The sequence below is a fragment of the Neovison vison genome, chromosome 1 (assembly GCF_020171115.1).
Source record: "Neovison vison isolate M4711 chromosome 1, ASM_NN_V1, whole genome shotgun sequence".
In the NCBI taxonomy this organism is placed as follows: domain Eukaryota; kingdom Metazoa; phylum Chordata; class Mammalia; order Carnivora; family Mustelidae; genus Neogale; species Neogale vison.
In genome coordinates, this window is record NC_058091.1 from 136,713,016 (window position 1) to 136,731,739 (window position 18,724).

At 43.7% G+C, this 18,724-nt stretch overlaps 1 pseudogene; it reads right to left on the reverse strand.

Annotated features, from left to right (window-relative positions):
* Nucleotides 1–10,403: 10,403 nt before the first annotated feature.
* Nucleotides 10,404–10,857, reverse strand: LOC122900119 (annotated as a pseudogene).
* Nucleotides 10,858–18,724: the final 7,867 nt, after the last annotated feature.

Below are 18,724 nucleotides of genomic sequence, written 5' to 3' on the forward strand. Positions count from 1 at the left end.
GCGGGGAGCCTGCTTCCTCCTCTCTCTCTCTCTCTCTCTCTCTTTCTGCCTACTTGTGATGTGTATCTGTCAAATAAATAAATAGAATCTTAAAAAAAAAAAACCCAGGAGGAATGGCTCTGTGGTCAGTTAAGGTCGTTATGAGTTTTTACTTTGGTAAAATGCTTTCTGGAACAAATCCGTCTCTAACTCTCATTAATGCTTGTCAGGGAGCCTTTGGTAGTCAAAGAAACATGTGCCGTGAGCTGGTGAAATCCAAGGTGAGGCCTTGGGGCCCAGCCAGCTCCAACACCTCGGCTTCTGCTTTCATTTTTTCCCCCTTTACCTCTGGCGAGGATGATGCCAGGGACTTTTTAGTCTCGTGTCTATACTTGTGGCTCACTCTCTTGGCACCAGTGGAGTTATTTCTGTTGTAAGAGAAAGGGCTGTTTCCCCTCCTCCCCAAACTCCCACATTTTGTTTTATCAGTGCTCAGCGGCTGGAAAGGGGTTCATGGAACCCATCTGAAGCGCTGAGAAGGAGCTTTAGGCCACTATGTGAATGAGGGGCCTTAAATATGGGCCCCAGACCCATGAGAGGTGCTTACTGTGGCGACAGCCTAAGGGGCACTTGTGCTCAGAGGACAGCCCTGGAGAGGGCACACGGAGAAGGCAGCCACCTGCTGGCCAAGGGGAGAGGCCAACCCTGCAGACACCTGGATCTGGGACTTCCGGCCTCCAGACCTGCGGGGACATGCATTTTTGTTGTTTATGTGGTACTTTGCTAGGAGGCCAGAGTGAGATACTGAGTGAATTCGTCGTGACGGAAGGAAGTCCAGAAAAAGTGGGAAAACCGGTTGGTCTTCTTTTCTCGTGTGCGCGCGCGCGCGCGCGCGTGTGTGTGTGTGTGTGTGTGTGTGTGTGAGAGAGAGAGAGAGAGAGAGAGAGAGAGAAGGTAGGGGAGAGATGTCTTTTGAAGATCAGAGTCGGGGAGGCGGCCACATTCCCTCCCCCTGCCCTTCCTGTGCAGAGGGGACCGGTCACGCGTGTGCCCCTGCCCGACCCCGGCAAGGGTCCCTGATCGCCCCCCTCGGGCCCCAGGAGAATCCCCGAGGAGGCTGTGCGCCCCGCTGCCCGGAGAGGTAGCACGGCCGCGGGGGTGGGGAGGGACCTGGAGGCTGGCAGAGGCGTATCAAGGGCCGGGCGGGTGGAGGACTGTCCCCGAGGAGAGGCCACCCCGGCGGAATTCCCGCACAGCCCTGAGGGTCCCACCCTTTGCGGTGGGCAGACACCTGCCGGTGGGCACGCGAAGGACACACGCGGCGCCCAGGACCACACAGGCGGCGGCCCGCAGCGAGGGACGAGGGACGGGGACCGGGTGAGGACAGGCGCAGGTGCATCGCGGGGCAGCAAGCTGCTGAGGCCCAAGGGGCAAGAGGGCCGAGCTCCTCTGAGCAGAGTCATTATCAGTTCCTGAGAAGCATAAAACGCTCCTCCTTTGTTCAGAAGGCTGAGCACCCTGGATCCCGAGAGTCCTGGAGCCGCTGGTTCAAGGACCACAGCGGGACCGTCACGATTGCGGAATCAGTCCTTCCCGAGGCTCGATTCCCGGGCTAACACAGGGAAAGCTACGGTAGACGCTTGAACAGCAGAAAAACTAGGCTTGGGGCAGAAAGAATGACTAGCCATAAATCTTCGTCATGATACCACGTTAAATTTACCAGAAAGAAAACAACACTGCTTGTGTGCACCTAATTTCCTTTAACACGCAAAGAAAAAAAACCATTAGGGGAAATGACACACCCACCTTCATAGTGAGATAAGTTAACATGCACTTTTCACTTCTCCTAGACCAAAAGAGATAGAACAATAAGGACATGAAAGAGTTAAAAAAAATGCTCCTAACAATATTATAACACGTTATAAACTCTTGGATCCACAAATTGGAGAATACATTTTTTTTTTCTTTTAGAAGAACACACATACAGACTTTGATCATAAATGGATCATAAAGGCCACCTTGACAAATTTCAAAGACCACATTTTCCGAGAACAGAGATATTCAATGAGAAATTAACTAGAAAAATGAAAAGCCACATACACTTAGAAAGCTAGAGAACACATTTCTAAGTACCTCGTGGGTTAAGGAAGGAAGCTCAACGGAAGTTTAAAAAATATTTAAAATGAAATGATCGTAACAATGTACACTAAACCGAAAGCCTGTAACGTAAGAGATATCTTATGAGAAATTTTTAGTCTCAAAAAGAAAGACTCGGGGTGCCTGGGTGGCTCAGTCAGTTAGGCATCTGCCTTTGATTCGGGTCATAATTCCAGGGTCCTGAGCTTGAGCCCTGAGTCGGTCTCCTTGCTCAGCGGGGAGCCTGCTTTTCTCTCTCGCTTCGCTGCTCCCCCTGCTTGTGCTCTCTCATTCTTGCTCTTTCTCTCTCAAATAAATAAATAAGCATCTTAAAAAAAAAAAAAAAGAAAATCTGAGAATTTAAGAAGGGAATATTCAGAAAAGAAAAATAATGAAACAAAATGAAGAAACAATAAAGGAATATATTAACAAAGATGGAAAGTGGTTCATTGAAAAGACCAGTTTTGGGCGCCTGTGTGGCTCATTGGGTGCTTGACTCTCAAATACGGCTTAGGTCATGATTTTGGGGTCATGAGATCCTTCTCCCTGTCGACTCCGTGCTCATCGCTGAGTCTTCTTGAGACGCCCTTTCCCTTCCTCTCTGCCCCTTCCCCCCAATTCTCTTTCTTGCTCTTAAAAATAAATACATAATTTTAAAAAAAAAAGAGAGAAGACAAATTTCTGGGAATGGTAACTGCAATGAAATCTGCCATTTAGACATATCGTAATAAAAATTACAAAATGCTAAAGACAATGCAAAATTCTTAAAGCAGCCAGGAGGAAACATGGATTACACAACAGAGAACCAATTTAGACTGGTAGGCGAGGTCCCGAGAGCAAAACAGAAGCTGCAAGAGAAGGAAACAATATACAGTATGGAAGGAAAATACTTACCAACGTGGAACTGAATATCCCGCCAAACTGCTCTTCAGTGAGAAGGCTGAGGTTCAGCGAATTCTGATAAACACTGAGAGTTTGTCACCAACAGATCCTCACTGAAGGAATTTCTAGAAGATGTACCTTCAGAAGATGGAAAACCACCCAAGAAGGAAGAGGGGAGATGCTTATCTGTAGTCTTTCTTCTTGGTTTTTATCATAGACTTACCACCATCGGACAGATTATATATTTTTCATAGCTATTGGATTTTTGTCTCCCTCCCCTTGCAATGGAATTTATATTCCATTATGGCAGAGAACCCCAGACAATAATACTATAATATTATAATATTATGTAATATTATAATATTATATGATGTAATATTATAATATTATATATGTATAATATTATAATAATAATAGAGTCCCTCGATGAATATTTCTGGGGCTGACTGTATTTTTACATCATAAACAGGATTTTTAACTTCAAAGAAGAATGTGTAGTGATGAAATAAAAATACATTGTCTTAAAAACATTTCCTGTTATCCAAAGTTATTACAGGATCAGCTTCCTGGTGGGCAGACTGTGTCTGATTCCCAGGGCAAGTCTGGTCCTGGCTCACTGCTCCCCCCGCTGCCACCTGCCAACACCCCCTTCCCCCCCTGGACTGCCAATTCTCTGCAGGCAGAGAGGGAGAGTCTGTGGTTTGGCTTGTCATGGGAGACACAGCTTTATAGACAAAGCTTCAAGACCTTTGCTAGTTGGAGATTAAAAATGAGACGATGCAGGGGCGCTTGGGTGGCCTGGTCGGTTAAGCGTCTAACTCTTGGTTTCAGGTCAGGTCATGATCTCAGGGTCGTGAGATCGAGTCCCGTGTCAGGCTCCACAGTGAGCCCGGAGTCTGCTTGAGATCCTCTCCCTCTCCAGCTCGTGTGTGCCCCGTCTCTTTCTCGGAAATAAATAAATAAAATAAAAATAAAATTGAGAAGATGGGTTCTGACTGGGTTACTAATTTTTTCCCTCCCTTGCTTATTATATAGTCCCTTGCTATAGTTTATATAGTAACAGGTGTTTCATTGGCTTCCCACTTGAATATTCACAGTGGTTATGGGGAACAGTGACAAACGATGATTACGAGGCCCCGAGCAGTCCAGCCACTTCTTCTGGCCAGCAACCCCTTGAAATTCCTCCTTCTGGCTAAGCGGGTATGTGAGAGTACACGTGTGTACATATGAGTGTGTAGGAGTATGTATGTGTGAGCATGTATACATGTCAGCATGAAAGGTGTGTGTGAGAGTGGGTGTGTGTGCACAGGAAGGCTCTGCGTGCACCTGTGGGGTGTGTGGATGAGTTTGTGTATGTGTGTGTATGTGTGCATGTGGGGTGTGGCGAGGGGAGACTTTGGGATACCTCACGATGTCTCTCCTCTCTCTTCCTTCCCGGCCCCTGGTGGTCAGGTCACTGTGGAGACTGTCTCTGCTTTACACCCCCCACCCCATAGCCCTTGCTGCCATGTGTCACAGGACACTACTTTGAAGGGTTTGCCTGCTGATCATAGGCAGTTAGGTTCCCTTAACTGAGGGGTGCCTATCCTCCTCCTCTTCCTTTTGTTGTTCCCTTCAGTTTTTGTCTCTCTCTCTCTTTTTTTTCCCCCAAAGATTTTATTTATTTGAGAGAATGAATGAGCAAGCGCACATGCGAGTGAGAGAGACAGAGAGAGAGATTACAGGCAGGGGAGTGGGAGAGGGAGAAGCAGGCTTCCCGCTGAGCAGAGAGCCTGATGTGGGGCTCGATCCCAGGACCCTGAGATCATGACCTGAGCCGGAGACAGACGCTTGACTGACTGAGCCACTCAGGCGCCCCAGTTTTTGCCTCTTCAGAAAGATGTTCTGTGTCCTCACTACTGGTCTCTTCCTCTATGTTTTGGAGTGTGATATAATCATACCTTTCCCAAAACACATCTATTCTGCAGAATAATGAAGTAGTCTCCTTAACACAATAGTTCTATTTCCATTTTACAGATTGTATTTTCATGACTGACATAAATATTTCCCTCTTTGGTGACTTCAAACGAGTTGATTAAAACAAGAGGCTTATACTTGGTGACTGAGACATTTTTCTCCTTTACAGCGTTTCTTCTTGGCGACCTTTTTTTTTCTTTTTTTTCCTCCCTATCATCATGGAGCAGAGTCTGTTCAGCTTTTGGAGAAAATACTTAACTGGTTTTATAATTTGCTAGTTCTTTTCTCTGCTTAATTGCTCTTTGAATCTTCTCCAAAACGGTAACATTTATCTCCAATTAAATGGTGCCAAAACCATGGCCATATTTCTTCCCTTAGCCTGGAGCTACGCTAACTCTAACTCGTCTCATCAGGGCATCCTCGTCTCGCTCGGAATCCAGCCGCTCTGTGCTGTCCTCCTTGCTCTTGGGGAGGGCGCCACCGTCCACCTGCTTTCCCAAATGACTCTTCCTTTGACTTCACCGCTGGCTTGTCGGTCAGTCACAAAGCCTTTTTGATTTTCTCTTCAGCTATGGCTCCGATGGGGAAAGCTTGCTATGTCCTCACAGCAGGTTCCCTCTAAGAGGCTACCATGCTTTCTCTCCTGATTTCCCGCCAAGTGCCCTGGGACTGGTCTCGCTTCATCACATCGTTCCCTAATCCATGTTTCATCTGCAGCCCATCTTCGACTGAATCCATTCTACAGCCTGAGCAATTTTCTCTGCAAAACCACTTCTGTCTCATCCCTTCGCTTTAGATCTTGGAAACCCTTCCCCTTCGTTCTTTGTATAAGGTCAAAACTCCTTGGATGGCTCAGTCACTCTCAACAGTCCCCCCCACCCCCGCCCCCTTACCAATATGTCCCCTCCCACCCTTCTGTTGTAGGATACACCATTACTTCTCACTTCCTGGCCTTTATTCCTGGATTTTTCCATCCTCCACTCAGCCTAAAGTCTCCTACTCATCCAGTAAGTCCTCTCAACCACCCAAGTCTAATTAATCGCCCCACATCTCCACTTCCGAGATCATGTTCATCCTATATCATTGTACTTACCTTATTAAATTATTATAATTACCTTTTGTCTAGACCCTTCAAGAGGGCAGGAACTGTGTCTAGCATGAGAATCCTTATATTGTTAGTGCATAGCGTCGTGCCTCACAGAAACAAGGTGAATAATAGTATTATTTTTTAAAAATATTTTATTTATTTATTTGAGAGAGAGTGCACAAGTTGGCGGAGGGACAGAGGAAGAGGGAGAAGCAGACTCCGGTTGAGCAGGGAGCCTGCCACAGGGACTCGATTCCAGGACCCTGGGATCATGACATGATCTGAAGGCAGACTCTTAACCGACTGAGCCACCCAGGAGCCCCAATAGTATTATTATTATTACTATTTTCAGTGAATGAATGAAATATGTTGCTGGTGATATAAAAGAATTATGGTGGTCGAATTTCAGGCAGAATGAGATACTGTTTGTTGGAAAGAGCCCTGGCCGTATTAGTTAGCTCTGGTTGCCATAACAAAATACGACAGACAGGTGTCTTAAACAACAGAATTTTATTTGCTCTAGTTCTGGAAGTTCAAAGTCCACAATCAAAGTGTTAGGAAGGTTGGGTTCTTGTGCAGTATCTCTTCTTGGCTTTCAGGTGACTGTCTGCCTTCTCACGGTGTCCTCACGTGGTCTTGCTTCTGTGTTTGTGCATCTCCGGTATCTCTTCCTCTTTTGATAAGAATACGAGTCCTACCGGATTAGGATCCACTCATATGACCTCATTTAATAGTGTTTCCTCTCCCAGCTCCAATTACAGTCACAGTCTAAGGTACAGGGGCTTAGGACTTCAACATATGACTTGGAGGGGGCACAGTTTAGTCTGTTACATTCTCTTACCTCAATCTGGAGCATCTGAAGGGTCATGCAAACTCCCTGAAGGGTGGTCCAAGGCCTCTGTCACAAATGCATTGCAAAATGGCTTTTCCCCCTGTTCAAGTCCTGTCTTCCCCATGCTTTTCCCCAAGTATACCTCCTGAGAGGATTTGCCAATGAACCCACTTCATGCTCTTCCACGCTAGAGTCTCTTTCCAGAGAGCCTTTCTCAGACCCTCAAGTTATAGGACACAGACCTATTTATTCGGTCTGCATATACTGCAAATTCACGTCTCTGCTTCATCATTGCTCAAACTAAGTGTGATGGCAGGACTTCTCCTCTGATAAGCAGCACTGTAAAGAAATATTACCAGTTTGAAGAATAATATTGTGTAATCCTTAGTCACTGAAAAACTTCGGAACAAAGAGTATCCGACAAAGCTTCAACCACGGTGACCTTTTTGATAAACCTATGCCCTATTTCTTTAGGTTCATTTTGGAGGGATAACATTGCTAACCACATGTGGAAGCCAGGGTAGCTTTTGAGCCCCCTTTCCAACACACTACCTATTTTATTGCCTCTTTATGGACCTATTCATCCAATGAAAATACAAATACTTACCATGGCACATATATGGTTCTGTTAGTATGTTTTTAGGTCTCAGATTTTGTAATCCCAGGTTACTTGGCAACTCTTTCACAACAGAATAGCTCAGAGTATGTAGGAAGCAAGTTTCATGAATTTAAAACCTACATTTTTATGCTTCCCTTTGAGGATTTTCCTGAGAAGTATTCCTGGAAGAATGCAGCAATCAGTGAATTTTGAAACATTAAAATTCTTACCATGTTCCCAGGGGGGTGATGGATCCCGTGTTTGTTTGGGTAGTCATGGAAGCCTCTAGTGTCTAGCACCTGCCCTCCTGCTTTCCTTCCAGGTAATTATTTGGTTTTACGGAGGGCTGTTAGCTGTTCTGTGATGAAGCGTTAGCTGGGCACAGCTGGTCCTATATGCACTGCGCCAGGAACTTGTATAGCCCTGTAGACATTTAAATTATGAATTCAGTTTTGGATTGACAAACTGTGCTAAATATGACTTCAGCCAAACTGTACTTGTGGAAGTAAAAATTGTGAAAACTTGGGAACTGCTAGAACTAAAGTACTCTGAATCACAAAATCGGCTAGCATGTCAATAGTAGAGTTGTCCTCCTCCCGGGGAAAAAGAACACAGGACCAGCTGGTTTCACTGGTGAATTCTACCAAACATTTAAAGAATATTAACACCAATTCTTCTCAAACTCCTCTAAAATATTGAAGGGGGAGGATACTCTCAAACTCATTTTATGGGACCAGCATTACACGGATAACAGAGCGAGAGAAGGACACTACAAGAAAAGAAAACTAGAGCCCGTATCCCTCAAGACTATTCTCAACAAAATCAACTAGGAAACGAAAGTCAGTAGCACATGGAAATGATCACGCATGATTATCAAGTAGGACTCATCCCCGCTATTCAAGGATGGCTTAACCCAGGCAAATAAATAAATAAGATTCATTAAATTAAGAGAACAACAATACGACACATACAATTATCTCAGTAGCTATGGGAAAAGCCTTGATGAAATTCAGTATTCTTTTGTGAATAAAAAACCTCAACAGGCTGGGTATAGCAGAAATACATCTCAACATAATAAAGTTCATATATGACAAGGTCACAGTTAACATTATACTTCATGGGGAGAAGTGGAGAACTCTTGCTCTAAGATGAAAAACAATTCTCCCCTCTCATTCTCTCTCACACTCTGTCTCTCTCTCTCTCTCAAATAAATGGATAAAATCTTAAAAGAAAAAAAAAAAGATGAAAACCAAAACACTCATCACTCCTCTTCAACATAATCTTTGAAATCCTAGCCAAGGCCATCAGGCAAGAAAAAGAAAAACAAGTCATCCAAATCAGGAAAGAAGAAGTAAAATCGCCTCTGTTTGAAGATGACATGATCTTATATGTAGAAAATCATGAAGATTCCAACAAAAACTGTGCTCTCTGTTTTTCTTTTTTTTAAAAGATTTTATTTATTTATTTATTTATTTTTAAAAAGATTTTATTTATTTATTTGACAGACAGAGATCACAAGTAGGCAGAGAGGCAGGCAGAGAGGGAGAGGAGGAAGCAGGCTCCCTGCTGAGCACAGAGCCCGATGCGGGACTCGATCCCGGGACCCCGAGATCATGACCTGAGCCAAAGGCAGCGGCCTAACCCACTGAGCCACCCAGATGCCCTTAAAGATTTTATTTATTATTTATTTGACAGACAGAGATCACAAGTAGGCAGAGAGGGAGGCAGAGAGAGAGGGAGGAAGCAGGCTCCCCACTGAGCAGAGAGCCTGATGTGGGGCTCGATCCCAGGACTCTAGGATCATGACATGAGCCAAAGGCAGAGGCTTTAACTCACTGAGCCACCCAGGCGCCCCTGCTCTCTGTTCTTTTGACTCCCATGGACTGGCCTTTGAGGTCAGCTGAGTGACAGCATGGTTGTATTGGGCTACATGAATTTTTTAAAAAAAGGTTTGTTTTTGAGAGCTAGGGGAACTCTCCACTGAACAATTCTCTGATATTGGAGATTTGGCTGCAGCTTGATTGACTGCACCCCTGTTTAGCTCCTGCCACTGTCTGAACACCCAGGTTTCTCGATCTTTAGGTTCTTTTGCTTTAGTGAATCACCATAAGAAATGGCTCATAGTTTACTTCCTTCCAGAGAAGGGCACTCCTATCTTCTCCTCGTGCCAAATGGTGGGAGGCAGGCTGGACCCCACTGTTATCTCTCTCCACTTTATCTCTCACTCTTGTCATTATTGTAATTATCTTAACAATATGCAATTGGAGCTTCATTTAGAATATTCAAGAATTGGGTATGGATCAAATTTCAACAATAGGGAAAGGTTAAATGCAATGCAATTCAATTTTACGATGAAATACTTCACAATCATTAATAAGTGTGCCTGGGTGGCTCAGTGGGTTAAGCCGCTGCCTTCTGCTCAGGTCATAATCTCAGGGTCCTGGGATCAAGTCCCGCATCGGGCTCTCTGCTCAGCAGGGAGCCTGCTTCCTCCTCTCTCTCTCTGCCTACTTGTGATCTCTCTCTGTCAAATAAATAAATAAAAACTTTAATAAATAAATAAATAAATAAATCATTAATAAAAGAGTCCTGTTTTTAAGGAATAGTTAATTGCAGGAGAAAATGTTCACAACATAACAATAACAAGAAAAATAGTTAACAGCTTACAGTAAATCCCAATTTTACTTAATACACACCTATGTGCATGCATATGCAACACCAATACCCATCCTAAAAAATCCTACAGGAAATATGAGACAACATTAATAATGGTTTCATCTGGGTGGTGGGATTATAAATGACATAACATTCTTTATTATAGTTTTTTTTTTATTTTCCTTCCTTCCATTTTCTGTAACCAATATGTATGCTTTTATTAGCAAGAGACTCTTTTTCCTCTCAGTTCATGTCTTTTATTATTAACCCACATACAATTACTCATCTTCTGGTTTCTTGAAGCAATAGGTCAGATGACATTTGCCACAATAACATCTGTCAAAGTGGCTGGCCATAAACACTATAGTATTACAATCATCCGAAGGGCACTCCCGATGAAGGCAACTGACTGATCTTGCTCATCCGTCTTTACGATCTCAGGATGGCCAGTTTAACCTTTCTCTTACACCTGTTCTTCTTGGGAGTGGTATAAGACTTCTTTTCTCAGCCCCAGCTCGAAGTCTCAACACAAGATGAAGAGTGGGCTCCTTCTGAATGAGTCAAACGAACTACATCCATCTTCCAGTCGCTTGCAGCAAAGATCGGTCTCTGCTGACCGGGAGGAGCTCCTTCCTTATCCTGGATCTTGGCCTTTTCATTTTCTATTGTATCCGAGGGTTCAGCCTCAAAAGGGATAGTCTTCCCCATAAGGATTTTCACAAAAATCTGCATTTGGGTGGTGGTTCCTCCTGAGGTTGAGGAAAAGGAAGAGAACAGTCAGACCTGGGGACACAGAAGAGGGTGCCGGGTAGGCTGCTGGCTGGAGAGAGCAGCAAGGGAAAATTGCTGACAGCAGTATCTCATTTGGTTGCTTCCTGGTGTCTATTTCATAAAAGTCAACTTCCAGGCAGGGTGCAAAGGAGGAAATCAGCTCACCTCATGACTGTCATGTCTGACCTCCTGTCCCATTCTCCTAAGCTGTCCAAATAGGAAAAACAGCTTGAGAAAAGAGAGGGTGCTGAGTTTAAGCTTCTTGCAAGAATGGTAAAGTACACTTTGGTGTACACTCCTTGGGGCTGCACATTTTGGGAGAAATGGTTCCTTCTTCACATGAAAGAGTATTGGGTATTCAAGGCAAGTCAACACATTTTTAACTGTTGCTTTGTGCCAGTACTCTGTATACTAATTACAAAATGGGGGGGGAGGGGCGGCGGGGGAAGAAATCCAGTGTTCTCAGGAAAAACTCACTATCTTAGAGATCTTATCAATTTCCAAGGAGGCATTAGAAATGCTGCAGTAAAATACCTTGGACTCTGGAGCCTGATAAGTCAGGGACCTAGGATAGTCCCCTGCACCCTCCCCCAGCCCAGCCTAACTCTGGGGTTGCCAGAAAAATTAAAGCAGCATGTGAATCTGAGAAGCAAAGAGCAGAGAACCCCTAGGGCGTGAAAAGGGGGTTGTGAGAGCTGTTGGGAAAGAAATGGGGTTGGAGCAGAAGAGGTTTGTGCTCAATAGTTTGGAATAAATTGAGCACCCCTCCCCCATGGCTCACCCTTCACCTCATGGCCTTGGGAAAAATCATAGCCTGCCTCTTTGTGGATAAACGGCAGCATCTGTCCTGTACTGCAGACATAGGGTAGGGATAGTGTCCGGGAGACAGAGGAGCCAGCCTACTGGTCCACCACTGAGCATTCCTTCGTCGTTCTTTCCTTCCAGACCCCGAGCAGTTGGTGAGTACACTTGGGATATTTTCCTGAGAACAACGCCCGGACAGAGAATTAAAAGTGTACGGGGGACAGGATCATGGTGAGAGAGGGTAGTTGCCTGTGGATGAGAAATAAAGCTTTGAGTTAGCATTGAACTATCCAGAATAGTTGTTACAGCAGCACCTCCTATCCTATCCTGACTTTCGCATTACTCTAGGAATTGGAAATAATCGGATAGATCAAGAATTCCAAATAGCTCAATACAGAGTATCAAAGAGATGAGATAATGTCTGTGACATGATGCAGGGACAAGACAGTGTGTAAGAGGATCTACTGATTATAGATTAAAAATACGGTTACAGGGGCGTCTGGGTGGCTCAGTGGGTTAAGCCTCTGCCTTCAGCTTGGGTCATAGTCTCAGGGTCCTGGGATCGAGCCCCGCATCAGGCTCTCTGCTCGGCACGGAACCTGCTTCCTCCTCTCTCTCTCTGCCTACCTGTGATCTCTGTCTGTCAAATGAATGAATAAAATCTTTAACAAAAAATACAGTTACAATATCAAACTCAAGAGATAGGATACAGAGTCGAAAGTATGTCGTTGGAGGACAAATTGGTGAACCGCAGTATCGGGTCCACAAAGACTCCCAGAAGGCAAATTGGTGAAGAAAGGAAATGAAAGGGAAAAATAGAATAAAGCAAGAGAGGCGAAATACTGGTAATTGATGATAATGAACTTGTAAAAATATAGAAAGAGGAAAATGTAAAGTAGACGGATGACGGACGTCAAGAGACCTGGGTTGGCCTGGCGCTAACTGGCAGTACCTTGGATAGATCATTCATCCCTCGGAAGCCTCACTTCTCTGCCCTACGAGAGCTTAGAGAGAAGGATTCCAACACTGGACTGAACCCTACCTTGCTCGGTCTCCACTTTGGTCAGCTTTCTCTGCCCCTTTAGATGTTCGTGTCTCTGTATGTCAAATAAGTAACTAATCCGTCCCCAGCACAGGGTAGGTAATCTCCAACCTCTTCATTTTAGGAAAATTCTAAGACTAAAATTTAGATTCTAGTTCAACACAGTTGTTTCCCAAGTGAAAAAGTTGAAAAATGGAGGGATTAAGTCACTGAGTGTCTGAATTGTGACGAATTCAATGCTTCGGAAGCTGGCCTGTGGATCCCTGGGTGCTCATTTGTGATGCTAAGCTTAACCATTAGAAAAATAGATCTCCTTTCGTGGGTATTTCATTTGCCATAAATTATTTGGTTTCTCATTTAACTTAATGAAATTGTCTAATTTTACAGTGATTCAGTGGAGAGGTCAGTGGGTCGCTCCAGAGTGCTGGGAAGGTTAAGGGCAGCTGAAGGATTAGAACTTGTTTTGTTTTGAAGTATTTAAAAAAATATTTAAAAAACTGTATTTATTTAACAGACAGAAATCACAAGTAGGCAGAGAAGCAGGCAGAGAGAGAGGGGGAAGTAGGCTCCCCATTGAGCAGAGAGCCCAATGTGGGGCTTCATCCCAGGACCCTGAGATCATGACCTGAGCTGAAGGCAGAGGCTTTAACCCACTGAGCTACCCAGGAGCCCCCAATGTGTGTGTTTTTTTTTTTAAGATTTTATTTGTGTGTGTGTGTGTGTGTGTGTGTGTGTGTGTGACACAGAGAGAGCACAAGCAAGGGGAGTGGCAGGCAGACAGAGAAGCAGGCTTCCCCCTGAGCAAGGATCCTGATGTGGGACTCAATCCCAGGACCCTGGAATCATGACCTGAGCTTAAGGCAGACACTTAACCAACTGACTGAGCCACCCAGGCATCCCAACAATGCAATGTTTATAGCACACAGTAACTGTAGAAAAGGAGCGTACTCTGTTGATACGTTAACTTTCATTTGAAACTTTCAGGTTATTAACGTGAAATGTATTTATTACATCTACTCATATTTAAAATAAGGTAGATACCTTTTTCAATTAGAGAAGCACTAGGTGATGATTTTGAAAGGTTGAAAATGAAATTATTTCCTAGAGTAATTACTGTCTATATTTTGTGAACACTTGCAGATTTTTTGATATGAACATACTGACATTTACTGCTATTACTACTGCCAGCATTAGAAACATGCACAGTGTTTTGCATCTTGCTTTTTTTTTCGTGTATTTGTAGATGTTAAATATCTTTTCACTGACGCACGCAGGTCTGCTTCATTCTTTTTAATAGCTGCACGGTATGAACACAGCACAATTTCTTTGTGTCATCTCCTTTGATAGACATTTGGGTTAGTTTCAAGTTTTCTCCTCTTACAAACAATGCTACAATGAGAGCTCTTGGAAATACGCTTTATTTTTAATGAGCATTTACTGCTGTGAAAATGTGACTTTGAAAATAATTGTTGGCAAAATCATTCTCTCTCAGTGTGCTGAGACATGCAATATTTAAACATCATTTAAATTTTAAAGTTGGGATTGAGTCATTTCCATTAAAACCAGGTTAAAATCACAATGATCTTTTTTCTCGTATATCGGAATGAATCCTCTTGCTCCAGATGGGACATAAAGCTCCTTAAATTGAAATTCATTGCACGGGGGCTCTGATGGCCCTTAACAGATGGGAGAACAATCTCATTTGGATGGTTATGTAATTCAGTGATTATCATGGAACCCTTCGGATCGTCTCAGACAGAAGGTGGACGGTAAGTAAGGCAGGTGAAGAGGCTGTGGGTTTACTATATTTGCTTCTTTGTGTGTATTTCTTTGCTAGAGTCAGTAATACTGGAATCAGATCTTAGTGGATAACACAGTCCGGTCTAATGACAGACCTTGGGGTCTCCGAAGTCAAGCATTTGGATACCAGTTAGAATTCCAATAGTTTCTTGTTAAATGACCTTGGGACGATCATTCCTTCTCTCTGAAGGCCTCATTTTCACAAGTATGCCACATAATGCCTCCAGTAGGAGGGTATGATAATAATGTTTATTCACAGATACTCACTGAGCCCTGTGTGCTGAGAACTATTCCAAGTGCTAGAGAAATAGCTGTAAACAAAATAGATGAGAATTGATTTTTTCCCCCCAAAGGTGATGTTACCTTCTTCCGCTGGAAGTCATCACCTGCTCTACTCGAATGTGGTCAATGTATCCCACCAAAATTTAGCTTTTATGTATTACATATTAGTAACCCAGGCTACACCATGGGGCGCTTACTAGTCAAATCAAACGACCTTGTCTGAACTTAATTCATTCAACAAGATGCTATTTCTCCTGCCGTGTATCATGCCTGCATTGCTAAAGTTAAACACCCAGTTTTTTTTTTTTTTTGACAGACAGAGATCACAAGTAGGCAGAGAGGCAGGCAGAGAGAGAAGGGGAAGCAAGCTCCCCGCTGAGCAGAGAGCCCGATGTGGGGCTCGATCCCAGGACCCTGAGATCATGACCTGAGCCGAAGGCAGAGGCTTAACCCACTGAGCCACCCAGGCACCCCTAACACCCAGTTTTTCATATACACTAAAATCCATTCATCCTTCTTTCATTTTACCTGTGATAGTATCTGGAACAAGCATCTAGAAAGTAAATTTTTGTTGACTATAAATATTCACAAATATTTATTGTTTGCACTTCAGGCACTAGGAACAGCTTTGGAAAATATAAGGACAAATAAAATACTGTTCCTGCTTTCAGAGATCTTACATCTAGTTAGGAGATAGGAATATAACCAGAAATATGATGAATGCTTTAACAATTGAGGGCATTGTACGTCTGCCTCAATCTCGCCAAATGAAGTTGTCATTTCCTATTTTGCTGTTCTATTTACCTACCTCAGACTCAAGGAGCCCGATGTGGGGCTTGATCCAAGGACCCTGGGATCAGGATCTGAGCTGAAGGCGGACACTTAGCTGACTGAGCCACCCAGGCATCCCTACCTTGGACTTTTTAATTTGCCTAAACATTAGCAGACCAGGTGAGTCAAACAAGTTTCTTTGTTTCTGCTTTTTGGTGAATCAGAGAGAACAGTTTCTATCTTTTTCAAGGATGTATTTGGAGGCAGAACTGGTAAATGTTTTATACTTAATTGCAAAGCTGGTATAAATATTTCAGGACACAATTGAGTTTTTCTCATGAAAACCCGTTCTCCTGTCTCTGTATGCATAAGTTTCTAGCTGTGGAGAGAAACTACTATTTTAAAATAATTGCAAAGTTCCTAATTCCATGGTAACCGTGACAAATAGACCTTTGTTATAATAGGTTTTGACGGGCTTATTTTTAGTTAGAACAAAGAAAGACAGTTTTTGTTATTAAAAAAATCCCTTAACCTACTTTGGTCTCTGTTTTTTAACTTGCTCCCAGTTAAAGGCTCTGGTGGGTCAGACAAATCAGAATCAGTTCGTTTTCCAGGTCAGTAGCATATTCTGCGCATCACTGTTCTCAGGCAGATTTGAAGATATTTGTTGTAGGGTTGCTAGAAATCCCAAATATTTTTTTTCTTATATTTCTGCACTTAGAAAAATCAGTGCATAAGCAAAAAGACCTTCTTTGGTACTCTCCATAGAATTATGTTTAAACGAGAAGGAACGGACAGGAGAAATTTTCATTTTCCTTTTGGTCACTTTTAACGGACTACCCATAGATGGCAGCAAGCGCTCGCTCCGCTAACCCTCCCGGCCCAGCCAGTCCCCTGCAGGCCCGGGGCCGATGAAACCACGGTAAAGGGAGGTCACGTGTCTGGAGGACGCTTTATTTAGTTGTCTGAGATGCGGTTCCTCTCTTCAGAGCTGGAGACCTTTTTTTTTTTTTTTTTTTTTTTTTTTAAAGATTTTATGTATTTATTTGACAGAGACACAGTGAGAGAGAGAAGAGAAGCAGGGGGAGTGGGAGAGGAAGCCCAATGCTGGGCTCGATCCCAGGAATCTGGGATCATGACCTGAGTCGAAGGCAGACGCTTTACCAACTGAGCCACCCAGGCGCCCGACTTTGTTCTGTTTTGATTCTTAAGAGATTTGAGAGAAGAATCCCAGCAACACTGAAGGAACAGTCAAGGCCCGGCAGGGAGGGTGTGTGTGGCCTGGGGCTTCCCTGGGTGGCTCTGGTGCCTTCTGCAGTCTCAATCAACTCAACTCATTCCGCTCAACTCCTTCAACTCAAGTGTGCTGAAATGAAAGTTCTGGAAACTCAGTCTTACCCATTTGGACTCTATGGGTCTGGAGTCTCTTTCTCTCTTATTTCCCAGCCTCCCACCAAATTGTTATTTTGGGGTGGCCCCCAAGTCCTGATGTACACCAGCGCCGCCTGGAGGTTAGAAGGTCAACCTGCAGGTATTTTTAGACAATAAATAAGCATAAACTGATTGGTAGGACTATACATGTTTTTTCTTTTATTTTGTGCTTATTATTTGTCTAGCACAAACATTTTACATACATCCCATTTAATACTTACAAATGCTCCATAAATTAGAGATTATGAATCTTATTTGGCCAATGAAGAAATAGAAGTGAATGAACTTGTTCAAGTTTACAAATCTGGTTTAAGCAGCTCCGGCTAGTTTAAGGATGGCTCCTTCTTAAGAAGCAGCAAGACTTTGACCTTCTTAGTATGTATAGATTACTTCTGTGTGCATTATGAAAGAGATAAACGTTCTAAGCCCTTGAAGACTTTATAATGGGAGGGCTTACACACAGGAAAAAGACGTCAAGGTAGTAGCGTTTAGAATTATGGAAATTGGGGCCTTGGGAAGACATTGGAATAAAAGAGTTTTCATAGCAAGGAAAGAGGCCTGGGCAGAAAAGTAGCAGCTAAGCAGGAGCCCGGTTAACTTAAGATGTACTATCCCTATTTTTCTGGTTTTCCTTCATTAGTTTAACATTAAGAACGTGGCCATGTTCACCTTGCAAGGGCCAAGTTGTATGAAGTGGACCTTCTCAAACTCTCATGGGAACCTAGGATAGAGCTGCTCTCAGAGTATCTCCGCTGGTGTAAGTTCTCCTAAAGGGTCGACATGAGGTACTTTATAAGAATCCACAGCTTACCAATGGCCACTACACACACACAAAGATGTTTGACATCATTAGTTATCAGGAGGATACAAATCAAAGCCACAATGAGATACCACTTCACCCCCATGAGGACGGCTGGAATCAAAATGTCAGAAAACCACAAATATTAGTGAAGATGTGGAGAAATGCCCTACTATCCATGGCAAGGAAATATGTGCAGCTGTTTTGGAAAACAGTCTGGTGGTTTCTTGAATAATTACACCTAGAGTCACCATAGGTCCTAGCATCTCCAATTTTAGTATATGTGCTGCCGAAGCGAGCACGGTCCTAGCATCTCTACTCTTAGATTTATACTCAAGGGCAATGACTATGTTTGTTCATACAACAATTTGTACATGGATGTTTATAGCAGCATTGTGCATTATAGCCCTAATGCAGAGGGGCTACCTGGGTGGCTCAGTTGTTAAGTGTCTGCCTTCTGTTCAGGTCATGATCCCGGGGCCTTGGGACTGAGTCCCATGTTGGGCTCCCTGCTTGGCGGGAAGCCTGCTGCTCCCTTTCCCTCTGTCCCTGCTTGTGTTTCTCTCTTGCTGTGGCTCAGTTGGGTAGACGTCAGCCTTTGGCTCAAGTCATGATCTTAGGGTCCTGGGTTTGAGCCCCATGCTCGGGTTCCCTGCTCAGCGGGGAACCTACTTCTCCTTCTCCTTCTCCCTCTGCCCCTCACCCCTCTTGTGCTCTTGCTCATGCTCAATCTCTCAAATGAATAAATAAATAAATAAATAAAATCTTTAAAAAAAGATTTTATTTATTCAACAGAGAGAGAGAAAGCATGAGTGAGAGCATAAGTGGGCATGGGGGGTGGACGGGGAGGGGCAGTGGGAGAGATAGAAGCAGGTTTCCCTCTGAGCAAGGAGCCCGAG